At 37.9% G+C, this 13,591-nt stretch overlaps 1 pseudogene; it reads left to right on the top strand.

The window, feature by feature from the left end:
• Positions 1–2,097: 2,097 nt before the first annotated feature.
• LOC132415938 (small nuclear ribonucleoprotein Sm D2 pseudogene) lies at positions 2,098–2,445 on the top strand (annotated as a pseudogene).
• Positions 2,446–13,591: the final 11,146 nt, after the last annotated feature.

The raw sequence follows: 13,591 nt of genomic DNA, 5'->3' as shown, positions 1-13,591 counted from the left end.
GTGGTAAGTCCCAAGATGCAAGTTAAGTTTAAAGAAAAGTACCATTTAAAATATCAAACCATAGCAAGAGAATTCTCCATGTAACCCAGCTCAGCTTCCCAAGTTTAAGGCGAAAGCCAGCCATGTGTAAAGCAATATTTTACCTGCCTTTGACTTCTTTGTGTCTGTATCTCCCCTCACATGTTGGGGAGGCATTATGGCCAGATGACTACAGGACTTAGCTATTTCTACATCCTATGGACCAAGTACCATTATCAGTCTCCTACCCTCAAGTCCTCACAGATGTTTTACTGATCCAGCAAATTTTCTGATAAATGAAGAAAAATCAGTAAGAAAAAGGAAAATTATAGTTGGTTTGACTCACTCAGGAATGAACTTTATGGGAGAACTAGACAGACTTGAATGAGGAAGATGGGGAGCAAGAACGTACCTTTTTGGTATAATTGTTTATTAATAAAACACATGGAAATTAAATGAGCTAGACTAAACAGTCTTCTCTTTATAACATATTTCATGAAGAACTGTATTATCTTACATCAGGATAAAGCCTTCCTACAGTATGCCCAAATATTTACTTTCACATTATGAACATTTGAACTCTTTTGACATTTTCTACAAACCTCAGAGCATCCATTTAAACTCAATGGCTCATTTCTGCCTTTTAATTTCTTCACGTTGTAATTTAACACTAGAGTTACTTTTCCGATGTATTTGGTATGAATAAATTATATTCTACAAATGGTTCAAACGTTCAATAGGCTCTAACCAGTCATCATTTATCTATGAGTACCCTTTAGAAAAGAACAAAATGATCTTCATTTTTTTTGATTTGCACAATTTAAATCTAAGAAACGTGCAGTTATGTAAGTGCAAGATTAAGGACTTCTCTCATTGCAAATTTCTAATCCTCTTGCTGGGGGATTATAAACTCCCACGCTGTTATAAAGTTTCTGTGCACACAATGGTTTTATAACTGACTGGAAGATTGAAGGTTTTTTTTTTTTTCCCAATTTAAATATGTTTGAATCATGGGACTCCATTAGAAAAATACAGCTTCATTGGAATTAGGAGAAAATATACCCTTTGTTTAACATTTAATATTGTATTTCCAGTTCACGTGTGATTGTTTGTACGGTTTACAGTCTCCCACAACCCAAATAAAAAAGGTTTTATACCCTATAGCTGCAAATTTCAAAAGACAATGTCAAAACGTTCAGTAGAACAGAACTTTCTTATCGCTCCCAGTAGACTCTCAACTCCAGCACGGCATGGGGAGAAAAGGGCTTAATTATAACAGTCTCCTATTACAGTAACCTACTTGGTTAGCACATGTTGCAAAGTTAACAGACATGAAAAATGTGGATCTTGTTTCTTTCTGTTTATTTTTCCAAGATGTTTGGGGAGGGGAGTTGCACCAGGGGAGCAGAGTCATTGCCTTTGCGGCAGCCCTTTAGTGATCACTAAATTTACATTAAAATGAATGGTAATAAGATTTAAACAGGCTCCATCCTGTGTGTGCATGTATTTAGTGGGCTATTCAGTTGATATCAAGACTTAGTCTAAATCAAGACATATGTGTTTATGTGGTGGGGTTATGGTGGGGTGGGTATTTTACAGACTCCAAGCTTAAATCTGGTGGTAAAAATAGGAAGAGGGAAGAAGCAGCCTCTTCTCTTTCTTGTTGACTTAATGGAAGAGTGAGAGGTAGGAGGAGACTCAGTGGAATGCATAATGAGGGCCTGGATATTTCATGGAAACTGCCTTGCTACTTGGGTTTGTCCCAGTACCTACAATGTATTAAAACAAAACAAAACAAAAATAAAAGCAACAGAGAGAGAGAGAAAGGACGGAAGGAAAAAAGAAAGAAAAAATGTTGGTATCTCCCCAGAGTTGTACTTAGCACTCAGGTCAAGGATACCTGGATCTAAATTTAACTGTCACAATGTATCATAATGTGAAGCCTTAGTCAAATTATTTCTGCTCTCTGGGCCTTAGTTCAATCGTTTATTAAAAAGTGGGGAGGGCTCTCTGTGGAAGGCCAAAGCAACGCAGAGGAGACGGTAGTGACTTGCGAGCGTGGCCACTACCACCACCACCATGAGCCTCCTTGACAAGCCCCAGAGTGAGATGTGACACCACAGGAGCTACAGAAGTGGGAGGAGGAGGAGTTTAACACAGGGCCACTCTCCGTGCTCACCCAGTCGGTCAAGAACAACACCCAAGTGCTCATCAACTGCCGCAACAACAAAAAGCTCCTGGGCCGTGTGAAAGCCTTCGACAAGCACTGCAACATGGTGCTGGAGAACGTGAAGATGTGGACCCAAGAGCGGCAAGGGCAAGAAGAAGTCCAAGCCAGTCAACAAGGACCACTACATCTCAAAAATGTTCCTGCACGGGGACTCAGCCACTGTGGTCCTGTGGAGCCTGCTCATTGCCGGCAAGTAGGGGCCTCCTCCCTGCCATCAGAACTTGCCTCCTCATTTTGCAAAGACCTGCCCTTTGTGCTGGGAATAATAAAGTCATGTGTTTTTCTTAAAAAAAAAAAAAGTAGAGAGGAAGCATGATGACTTTTGTCTCTGAGGTTCCTTCCAACCATGTCCCAGGTAATAATATAAGCCTCCAGAAGAATCTGGGCCCCTGATAACAACGATAATGGCTGAACCAGGATGGTGTCTACCATCCAGACTGGTCCATGTCAATAACAAGACCCAGAGAAAATGCTGGTATAAAAGGATGTCCCTTGAGCAAGACTCACTGATGAAGGTAATTTTATTTTCAATAGTCTGTAAAGAGTGCTTGGTCCAGAAACCAAAAATTAAAAGATTGGCACCTGAACCTAGGTCAAGATGACGCATGACTGAAGCAGATTTAGATGCAAAGAGTGCTGTTGGTTAAAGGCACCTGTACCCACACATGATGCAGTGTTGTAGATGTGCTAATCTCATCAAGCTGGCTGACATCAGCTGTTGGCAAACTGATCACCTTCATTCCCCAGTTGTGCCTAATTTGGGCTCCACTAAAAGTGAGCTGATGATTGCAGTGCCCAAGGTCAGCGTCTCCACTGCCCATGTTTAATAGTGTTGGTGAAAGTGTCAAGTCCACAGATAAGAAAAGCTTCCCCTAGACCTTCTGAAAAGCAAGTCCAACATCCAACCACATAATGATCTGAATTATATTTTTAAATTATATTTTATAATTATTTATAATTATACTTTAAAATTATATTCTAAACAAAGTGAAAAAGATGGAAGGAAAGAGGAGGGAAGGAAGGAGTCTGGTGCAATAAAGGGAAAAGCTCTGAACTTGGTTATAGAAGATGTGCATCAAATCCCAGCATCACTTCTTTCTACCACATTTCTGTCTCCTCTCCCCTTTCACTTCCTTCACTTGCACACTCATGTTTATTCTCCTATTATTTTATCTGTTACTTGTGCCAGGTCCTGCCACAGGCAAAGTGAGGGCAGGTGGGAAACAAGAGTGATGTGTTCCTGCTTCCATAGGATTTATCTTTTAGCTGTGGAGACAGGAAGTAATGAGGCCAATAGAAATGATCACATGATAACCAAGATGACAGATGATCTGAGAGAGAAGCATGGAGTCTTAAAAAACCAATGATATGAAGGAGAAGTATGGGGTTTTAGAAATCCATATAACAAGAGGACTGCAGGCATACCTCGCTTTATTGTACTTCTCAGATACTGCATTTTTTACAAATTGAAGGTTTGTGGCAACCCTGCATCAAGCAAGTCTACCAGCACCATTTTTTCAACAGCATTTGCAAACTTTGTGTCTCTGTATCACATTTTGGTGATTCTTGCTATATTCTAAACCTCCACTAGCAAAAGCTCAAAATGATGGTTAGCATTTTTTAGCAATGAAGTATTTTTAATTAAGATATGTACATTGCCTTTTTTAGACATAATACTATTGCATACTTATAATATACAATATAGTGTACAGTGTAAATATAACTTTTATATTCAACGGGAAACCAAAAAAATTCTTGTGACTTGCTTTACTGTGATATCTGCTTTAATTGCAGTGGTCTGGAACTGTACCCACAATATCTCTGAGGTCTGCCTGCAATCTATTTAAGGAGTTCAGGAAGCCTTCTCTGAAGAAGCAACATTGAAAGGGAGAGCCACTCTAAGAAGAAGTTAGTTTCAGGTTTCCAAGCTTGTCAGAATCAAAGACAAAATTTAAACCAGTTGCTTTTTATGTTTCTTTTTCTCATTCACCTATGTGTGTTTATTTGCACAGCCAGCACATATGCAACTGGATATTATTCCTGATACATTTTAAATCCCGTTTTCTTCTTTCACTGGTAGTAGTTGAGGCTTTTACTTCTGTAAAACTCTTAGACGCTCTCTTCTTTCTTAAAATTCACAGCCAAGTGGAAGCTAATAATATTCTTTTTTTTTTTTTTTTTTTTTTTTTTGCTCAGCGGCCATGGCTCACGGGCACAGCCGCTCCACGGCATGTGGGATCTTCCCGGACCGGGGCACGAACCCGTATCCCCTGCATCGGCAGGCGGACTCTCAACCACTGCGCCACCAGGGAAGCCCTAATAATATTCTTATTCTCTATAACTGGAAATTTTCATGTTTGCAAAGCATCGAAAACCTCACCATTGTCTATTTTGACTGTCTGGTGCTAGGCACTGTATTGAGCATTTAAAATACATAATCTCCTTTAATGTCTGCACAATCAGGTAAGTATTTTACAGATGATAAAACTAAGTTACAGAAAGATGATATAGCTAGTCTACAAACTAGTGATATACTGAACCTGGAATTTGCAACCAGAAAGTTCTGAAGCTGACATCTGCATACTTCATTTCATTCATTACATGCCTCTTCAGTTTAATCAGCTTTTGCTTTTCCTGAAGCCCAAGGAAGGGTAATTGACTTGCCTAATATGGCAGAACTTTGTGAGAATAGTGTCCTTATATCACCAGTATCCAGTATGGGGAGGAAAAAATATAAATTAAGACACAAATTCTTTCTCTCTCTCTTTCTCTACCTCATCCAGGTAAACAGATGTAGAGATGATAGATGATTATTTTAGATATATCTATATTTATTGTTTGGATAGATCTATACATAGATTTAATGATGTCTTTTATGAATATACATTTTTAATTTTATTATAGCCCAGTTAATTTTTTTCCATTACGGTTAGAGCTTTGGTTTCAGGATTAGAATCCAGGCTCCAGTGCTTTCTAGCTGTGTGACTTTTTTGGCAAAGAATCTTAATGTCTCTGCACTGTATTTCCCACCTAAAAAAAAAGTTAATTGTATGATGTGTTTATCATGTAGGCTGGTAGTTGATGGAATGTACATCTAGTGGTATCCTCAGTGGTCAGCAGACAGTAAACATCAATAAATGAGAAATTAAGTCATGGTGAACACACAAGGCAGGCTTAAAAGGAAACAGTATGCGAGGGCAGTCTGAGTAGATGTGGCTGGAGGGAGGTGGAGGAGAGAAGGCATAACACCTTTACTTCTTTTTAATTTTAACCAGCCTTTCTATGCATTTTCATAAGGATTCTTAAGCTGGAGGCATTGTATGAGCTCTAACAATGTGAGATTCTCCAAATTAAGAGCAAATTTCCTTCAAGTTAAGTAAGCTGAAGATGATTGATCATCTCTGAAATCTGTTCCTTCTCTGACTGTCAAAACAAATTTATCTGCACTGCTCTTTCAAAATGCATCTCTTCCAATCTTTGTGACTAAGGTCTACTCTCACATAATAGAATATGAGTACCTTTAAGACAGGGTCAATGTAATCATTTTCCCCCCTCACTGCCCTTAGCTCCAGGATTATGCTTTTCTATGGTGGAGGGAATAATAAACGCTAACTGCACATAGAGCAATTTCTTTTCCCTCCTTTGCCTTTGGCTTAGAGTCACCATCACAAACACTTCCTTTTTTCTGCTTCTCAGCTTTCTTTACCTCCAGGTCATCATGACTTTGTTTACAGATTATATATCCAGGTTTCCAGGCATTTGACTGGCTATGATGTGAGATTCATAATAACCTTCCTTTTGGTTTAGACTTTGGGACAAATCTAGCTGCATGGCCTTTGACGAGCCACGACCCCTCTCTGGACCACAGCTTTCTCATCTGCAAAATGAGGTAGCAGGCTCACTGATTTCTAAGGCCCTTAATTGTCTAAATGCCATGCCTTTGGCAGCCACCCTCATTCCTGAAGAAATGAAGCTCTGAAATAAATTTTCAAATGGAAAGTTTTTGTGTGAACTGGAGATGCTCATAGATGCTCATGAGGTTTGTCATGAGGCATGAGGATGCAGAGCATCTTCCTAAATCTGTCCTTGTGTCTGGATCTTGCCTGCTCATGAGGTTTGTCATGAGGCATGAGGATGCAGAGCATCTTCCTAAATCTGTCCTTGTGTCTGGATCTTGCCTGGCTCTTGGCTATAGTCCTCTTTCCACGATGACAACATGACAACAGCTGAGTGCTGTTATGTGTCAAATTACCTATTCTCTTTCCTTCCAAAAACTGAAACTACACTTTCAGATACATTTTAAGGCACAAAATGCACATGCTACATAGACACTTAGCTTTATAGGGAAAACAAAGATTTGAAAAGAGAAAAAAAAAGTTTTTCAGTCTATATTCATTCCATTCTTAACTTCATATGACATTAACTTGAATACAGAAAACGAAGGTTTAGGTAGGAGAAAAACAATCTCTGATCCTTGGGACTTTGGTTATAGTTGGTTCCAGCTCCATCACTGATTTAATGTGATATTTTAAATAATTTGTTGAATATTCCTTTGCCACATCTACCTTTGTGTAAAATGAAGAAAAGGATTCTTTGCTTTGTTCCTGAGAACACTGTTACATAGAAGCACTAAATGGGATGGACCTGACTTGTCACTTATTAGGTATAGTGATAAATCCCTTAACTTTTCTGAACCTCCTTAAGATGATGATTCCTACCTCATGGGATTTTTGTGAGAATTAAAGGACTGTAGCTTAGTTTCTGGCACTTAGTGGATATTCAACAGATGGTAGTAGTAGTTAATTCCTTGAGATGACACCCAGCCTAGTGGTCTATAGTTTTATTAAGTCGTAGATGCAGAGCAAGATGACTATGGCCACAGGACTCATGTTGAAGGACACAAGGTGTGGCCCAGGAGTTCCTTATTCTGAGGTCTGGAAGAAGACATACAATAAACACAGAAACATCTTTGGCTGGGCCTGAACTGCTTTGTGACCTTTTGAAAACCATTTCCTATTTCTCGGCCTCTCTTTTTCTTGTCTGTCATTCAAGCAGTGTCAGTTAGGTATTGTCAATGTTTCTTCAGGCTTACCAATGTTAGGGGTGAGAGACTGAGCTTTTCTCTTCCCAGGAATAGTTGGCAGGGATTTGATGGTTTCAAAATTCATATAAATTGTAGCTGTGCCCTGGAGGTACAATGGAGGAACTTCAGGTGTGTTAAATCCATTGTACAGTGGGGAAACCTTAAAGGATGCCGGCAGCAATGCCGTGTTTGTAATTTTAGTAGCTCGTGCATTTCTTGATCAGTACGTTCACCAAGACTCAGAAATATTTATGCCATTCTTTGTTCTACTCAAAGACCAAAATACTTAGCTTCTCAAAACTACGTGTGATTTTTTTTTTTTTGCACTGAGGCTTGATAAACAACAGTGTATGCTAATAATAATCATTATGAGGATTTTTTATGATAAAAGTATATCTATGCCAAATTCTCTAGGCACCTAAGAATGCCAAACTGAATATATTACCTAATAAAAGGACAGCCCAGCTCTATAAATCTCAAGCATAGTGAAGAAAAATTCTCCATAACCACCACCAACTGTATAATAAATAAAGCAACTATTCACCTACGTAAACCAAAGGAATGAAGGAGCTTTAAAAAGCACCAGCATTTTGTATCTGAGGACTTTAAAGCAGAACCAGAAAGGTATTATATGCGGAAATGGTCTACTAGGTACTTAAAAGTTAAACCGACCCTCTTTTTAGGTAGTGGGTAAGCCAGTTAGCCGTTGACAATTTTATAGCAGCTGAAATAGAATAGGATGTGTGTGCTGCACTAAGGCATACTTTCAAAGTTTCAGTGACTTAACCCATCAAATGTAATTTCATACTCGTGTTGAAGTCCTATGAGGATTTGACGTTTGTAACTCTAATCCACATCAACTCAAAGATCCAGGCTGGATCTTGGCTGCTTCCCTCTAGTGACCTCAAAATCTTGGTGCTCTTTACATCCAGCCGTGCAAATGAGGAAAAGAGATAAGGAAGCATAAAAGACTCACATCCTTTCCTATTTACCTTGTACTAAGAATAACACTTGCCAATTCTGCTCACAGCCCATTGCCCAGAACAAGCCGCATGGCCCTAACTTCACATGAGAGAGACTGAAATAGGAAGGCTGCATTGTGAACAATATTATTTTGTTACATAGCAGATCTCTTTTATCCACAAGGGTGAATCTTGCCTACGTCTCTTACCTTGATGCATGACCTTGAAAAGAACTTGCATCCCCTCTTGGACTACAGTATACTCAAAAGTGAACACATAAAAATCTTTTTTCAAGTGGGAGGATTGTGTCAAAGATCAAGTGGAATGATGACCAAGAAAGTGTTGAGCCTGCCATAAAGAAGCATCCAAAGATGAGTTATTGTATGCCATGAAGATTATGGGTCCTGGTGCTATTGTATCTTTGTTCAAATTCTGAATCAGACACTTATTTAAACTACTTTTTGTCAAGTTACTCAATGTTTTTGTTTCTGATTTCCCATTATTTAAATGGAATGATATTTGCCCTAAAACTATCAGAGGTGAGTTATGAGCCTTTTTAGATGATAGGTGTGGAAGCGTGGTCAAAACATTATATACTTAATAAGGGTAACATACTGATAGATCGATTGAGTTGAGGGTCTTAGGTCCCTGTAGACCTTCTTGAAGTCAGATAGAATGCTTTCAGTAGCAAGTAACAGATGGCCTGACCTAAAATAGGATTGAACAATAAGGACACTCATTATCCTCCACAATGGCAAGTCCAGGCAGAGGTCAATATGGCAGATCTTTAGTGACTCAAGTTTGTGTCATGTCTCCACATTAATATCCTTCATGCTACCTTCATCCTCAGTGGACTAACAAGGAGACTGTGGCAGCTCCAGGTGTCATACCCAGACAAAACAGTTAAAAGCAAGAAGGATCATTATTCATTTGTTCTCTTTCTTCAGCCTGAAGAAACATTTACATAAATTTGACCTTTCCCTCCATTCCTTCCTAGCAGAAATTTCCCTGCCTATCCCTAAATTAATAGTTGGCAAATGAAATAGAATTGCCATAATTGGATTGATCAGGTTGCATCAAATTTAGGATGTTAAGGAATGAAACAGAATATCTAGGCTTACTTTGTGTTCAACTCCTAGAGCAGTATTTCCTTCTTGAAGAAAGGTTTCCTTTTTCTGATAGCAACTGCATTGTGTTCTCTTAGAATCTAACAAAGCATCTTAGCTCTGCTATAGTTATCAAGGGATCCTACTTGACACCAAGGTGAAAATCTCAGATAGACCAAGAATGGGCTGGCCACCTGGCCTTGTGAAAGAAAAAGGGCATTGTAGGCAGTCAGATTTAGATTAAAATCCTGACTCAACCACTAGTGACTTGAATTTTGAAAGATGCTTACATCTCTTATGCTTCATTTCCTCTCTATAAAACCGGATATTAACAGCTACCTCACAAGTCTTTTGAGATGACTGAATTAAATAATGCAGCATTTCTGGCATATAGTGGGCACTCAATAAATGTTGTTAGTGGTATTAGTATTAATATTAATGTCAGAATAATGAAGAATTAGAAGAACAAAAACTATTCTTGGCATCCTTTCCCACATCCTTTTTCTTCTGGTCATGTTGGACATATATTACCCTATTTCCTTTCCAACAAGCCCTCTGTCAAAATGTAAATACAGCTTAAAAAATATTTGTCTTCAGTCTTCAAAAACAGGGGCATGGTTAAGTAAATTGGGGAAAGACTGAATGACGGAAAGTTAATCAACCATTAAAAATGATGTCTGTATAGCATTTTAATAACATGGAGAATGACTTATGTTACATTATTAAAAATATGTTCCAAAGTATATACATAGTATGATATCAACTATGTAAAAGAAAAATATTCAGAGGAAAAAAGCTTGGAGGGAAAAGCAACAAATTTAACAAACTTTGGCTCTCATCAGAGAGATTCTGTGCAATATTATTTTTTTTGGTTCTTTAATTCCATATTATCCAGATTTTCTTTTTGAGCATGTATTAACTATGTATTTAAATGAAACTACATTGAATATAGAGTTATCAATATAGACATATAGATAAATATGGGTTTATAGATGTTATTTATTGTAGATATTATCATTTATTGAGCTCATACCTGACCTTGTGTTACACTCATTATATAGGCATTACCTCATAAATTTCCTGCTAGAACACCAGGGAGTAGGTGCAATTATTTCCATCATTACTTCCATATGATAAAATTGGATCTTAGAGGGGGAAGTAAGTTACCAAGATTACTGATGCCTATTAGAAAGCTAGGATTGGAACCCTAGGTGTTAGCCCCACAACATCCATGATTTGAACCACTCCAAATACCTCTCCTTCTACAAAGCAGAGATTTAGAGATGAATTCTTTGTTGGGAATATTATATTGGTAACTTAAGTACAGAACCAGGTGATCCTTAAAGGTCCCATCCAATGGAGAGATTCTTTAATTCCATGGAAGAGTAGGATGCATGTCTTGGGCTTGTGAGTGCCCAGCAGAAAACTGATGTGCAAGTAGGTAACGAATGCCCGGTTTGGGTAGACTGAAATGGAGGAGAGCAGGATGAAAGACATGAGAAACAGAAAGTGGCATTTTGGTCTTTCTGATTAAATTGCTGCATTGCCATGGTAGGTGTTGGCTATTTCTGATGGAGACTGTTACATACTTAACTTCCCAGTCCATAGCTTTCTATTCACACAAGCAAGAGACATGAATATATTTGCATGTCAACCTATGGAACAAGAGTGGAAGCTGCTTTTTCTGGGAATGGGAGACACATGTGATTTGTTTAAAAGTCAAATCATTAAAGATATAAATTAAGCTAAGGCAGCAATATGAGACATGCAACTCACCAGCATTGGGTATATCAAGACAAATTTGTGCTGGCATTTCTAGTACCGTGGTGACTCTAGTGAGGGGTTTGTAATGAGCTAAGTGAAGGAAGTTGCCTGAGTTAAATTATAGAGTCAAATCCTGTCTTCCACATTTTCTGTGACTTTTTTTGATATGCACCAATATGATGATTTGGTGTGCAAATTCTTCCTCTGAATTCAGTTTGACCTGAACTGTATGTGTTGAAAAGAGAGTATTCCTACAACAAAACCCCATGCCATTTCTGCTACTACCTATGGGTTCTTGTCCATAAGACATTGAAGAAATACAAGTGTAAAGACTATGTTTGCTTATAGTGGATATACTTAGATGACATAAAATGGACAGAACTCCATGACTGCAATGGATCCTGTGCAACGCATTGTTTTTAAATGTCAATCTCAAACTATAGATGCTACCTGAAATGAAATGGGATGTGGAAGTAAAGTTGCATATGACACTGACACACTGACATCTACCAGATCATGATGTGATGGCAGCAGAACGTTGAGGACACTGGGACTTGAGCAGTAGGGAAGTCCTTAGAGTGTAGCATATGGTTAATATTATATAGAATATTGATGTTTCTACCTGCTCAGCTGTCAACCCTCTTCCTTTTAGTAAGATCTCTCAGGTTCTGGAGACATCATCTTTAGTCTTTCTGGGTATAGTGAAGCTGACTCTGTTTTTAGGGCCAGGAGTTGAGTATGTAACTGAGTTTGGTTAACCAGAGTCTCATATCTCTCAGCCTTAAAGCTTGATTCAGAGATAGTGAGATGGCCTGGACCAAGCCCATCTGAGTCAATACTACCTGACAACCTTTCTTTTTTTTTTTAATTTTAAGAGAAGATAAAATTTTCTGTTGAACTTAAAGATCAGTCTTCAGCTGCTGGGGGGGCAGAGAGGTAGACAATACATAAAGATAATCTTTCTTATGATGAAAATAACATAGAAGCAAAAAGAGAGAGTAGAATAATGAAGAAAAACCTATTCAAAATACATGGAGTGAGCCCCTGGATCCAGCCAAGTCTGAAATCATACTTATATTTCGATTACTTAATTATGTCAGTTGATAAAGTCACTTTTTTCTTTATTCCAGTTTGAGCTGGGTTCCTTTCATGCAAATATAAGAAGCTACATTAGTACCAAGTTTTATGTATATAAAAATTGTCACATTTGAAGTTTCATGAAAACTTTTCATAGATGTTTTCATCCTGGAGATATATATATATATAGATAGATAGATAGATAGATATATGTGATTTATTATAGTTGAAAAATTAAACTGGTAAATGGCAAAAATGGTACTGTAACTACATCAGAAACAAATAAAAAACCCTTCAGTTTGTTCCACTGTCAAGTGAAATGTTTTAGAATTAATAAAAGGAGCTAGTATCTCTTATAACAGGTTTCAGAAGTGCCAAGATTTGTCCCTTGTAGGTGGGTATTCAACCCAATGAGTGAATGACAGCTCTAACTATATTCATCCATCCGTGTTTGCGGAGTCCATAAAAGAGAAAGCGGTCACAGACAAACACAGCTTGTGTTATGAACCATTGCATTTAAAAAGAAAAGACAATGATGTGTTCAAGCTTATCAAAGACTTCTGTTAGAAGCATAAAAACACACAGCCACATGTGGATTGATCTACACCGATGACGCCCCTGCTAAGCTTGGGTAAATTCCAGAATGGTTCCCTAAGAAAAGAGTACCTCACTGCTTCATTACAGATTATATGTTGCACAATCATGAAAAGGCTGCGAAACCCATTCATCATAATCAAAGGATGCTTTGCTTACTGCAGCGAACATAGTCAACTTCAAGGGAGGATGTTTTCTCAATTATCATTGATTCTATTTCTTTTGTTAATAAATTGATAAAGAGCACAACCTTTCTTTTCCTTGAAGAAGTGAGGTGACTTTTTTGGCAGCTAGATAATTACTTGTATTTTTTTCAAATGTGCAAAATAAAAATGTTTCTTTACAACTGAAACAATAGTTTAGTTGACTTAGAAATAATTGTATGTAGCAGATACACTCAAATACTTAAATGTACTAAATACACATTAGTCAAAACCAAGTTAAACACAATAATGGCTAGAGTGAAGTTACATCCTTTTATTAGGAAATGCTGTGTGGTTCAAAGGACTTGGATAGCATAATTACTTCACTACCATTTTTTTTTTTTTTTTAAAGAAAGAGTTGTTATGGAAAAAGAAGGAATGACCCCCATGTGTGAAGTGACAATGCATTTGCCACACTGGAAGTCTCCTTTCCGTAGATATTTTCACTCTGGAGACATTAGTGTGGGAAAAAATAAGTGCTGGACCCCTTCCCAATATTGATATGATGGAAGTAAGTGTAAGTTTTACACTGTTGTGTCCCAAGTGTTAACATC

Source organism: Delphinus delphis, chromosome 20 (assembly GCF_949987515.2).
Source record: "Delphinus delphis chromosome 20, mDelDel1.2, whole genome shotgun sequence".
NCBI lineage: Eukaryota > Metazoa > Chordata > Mammalia > Artiodactyla > Delphinidae > Delphinus > Delphinus delphis.
The sequence above is the reverse complement of the archived record's forward strand: the minus strand, read 5'-3'. Positions and strand labels throughout refer to the sequence as shown.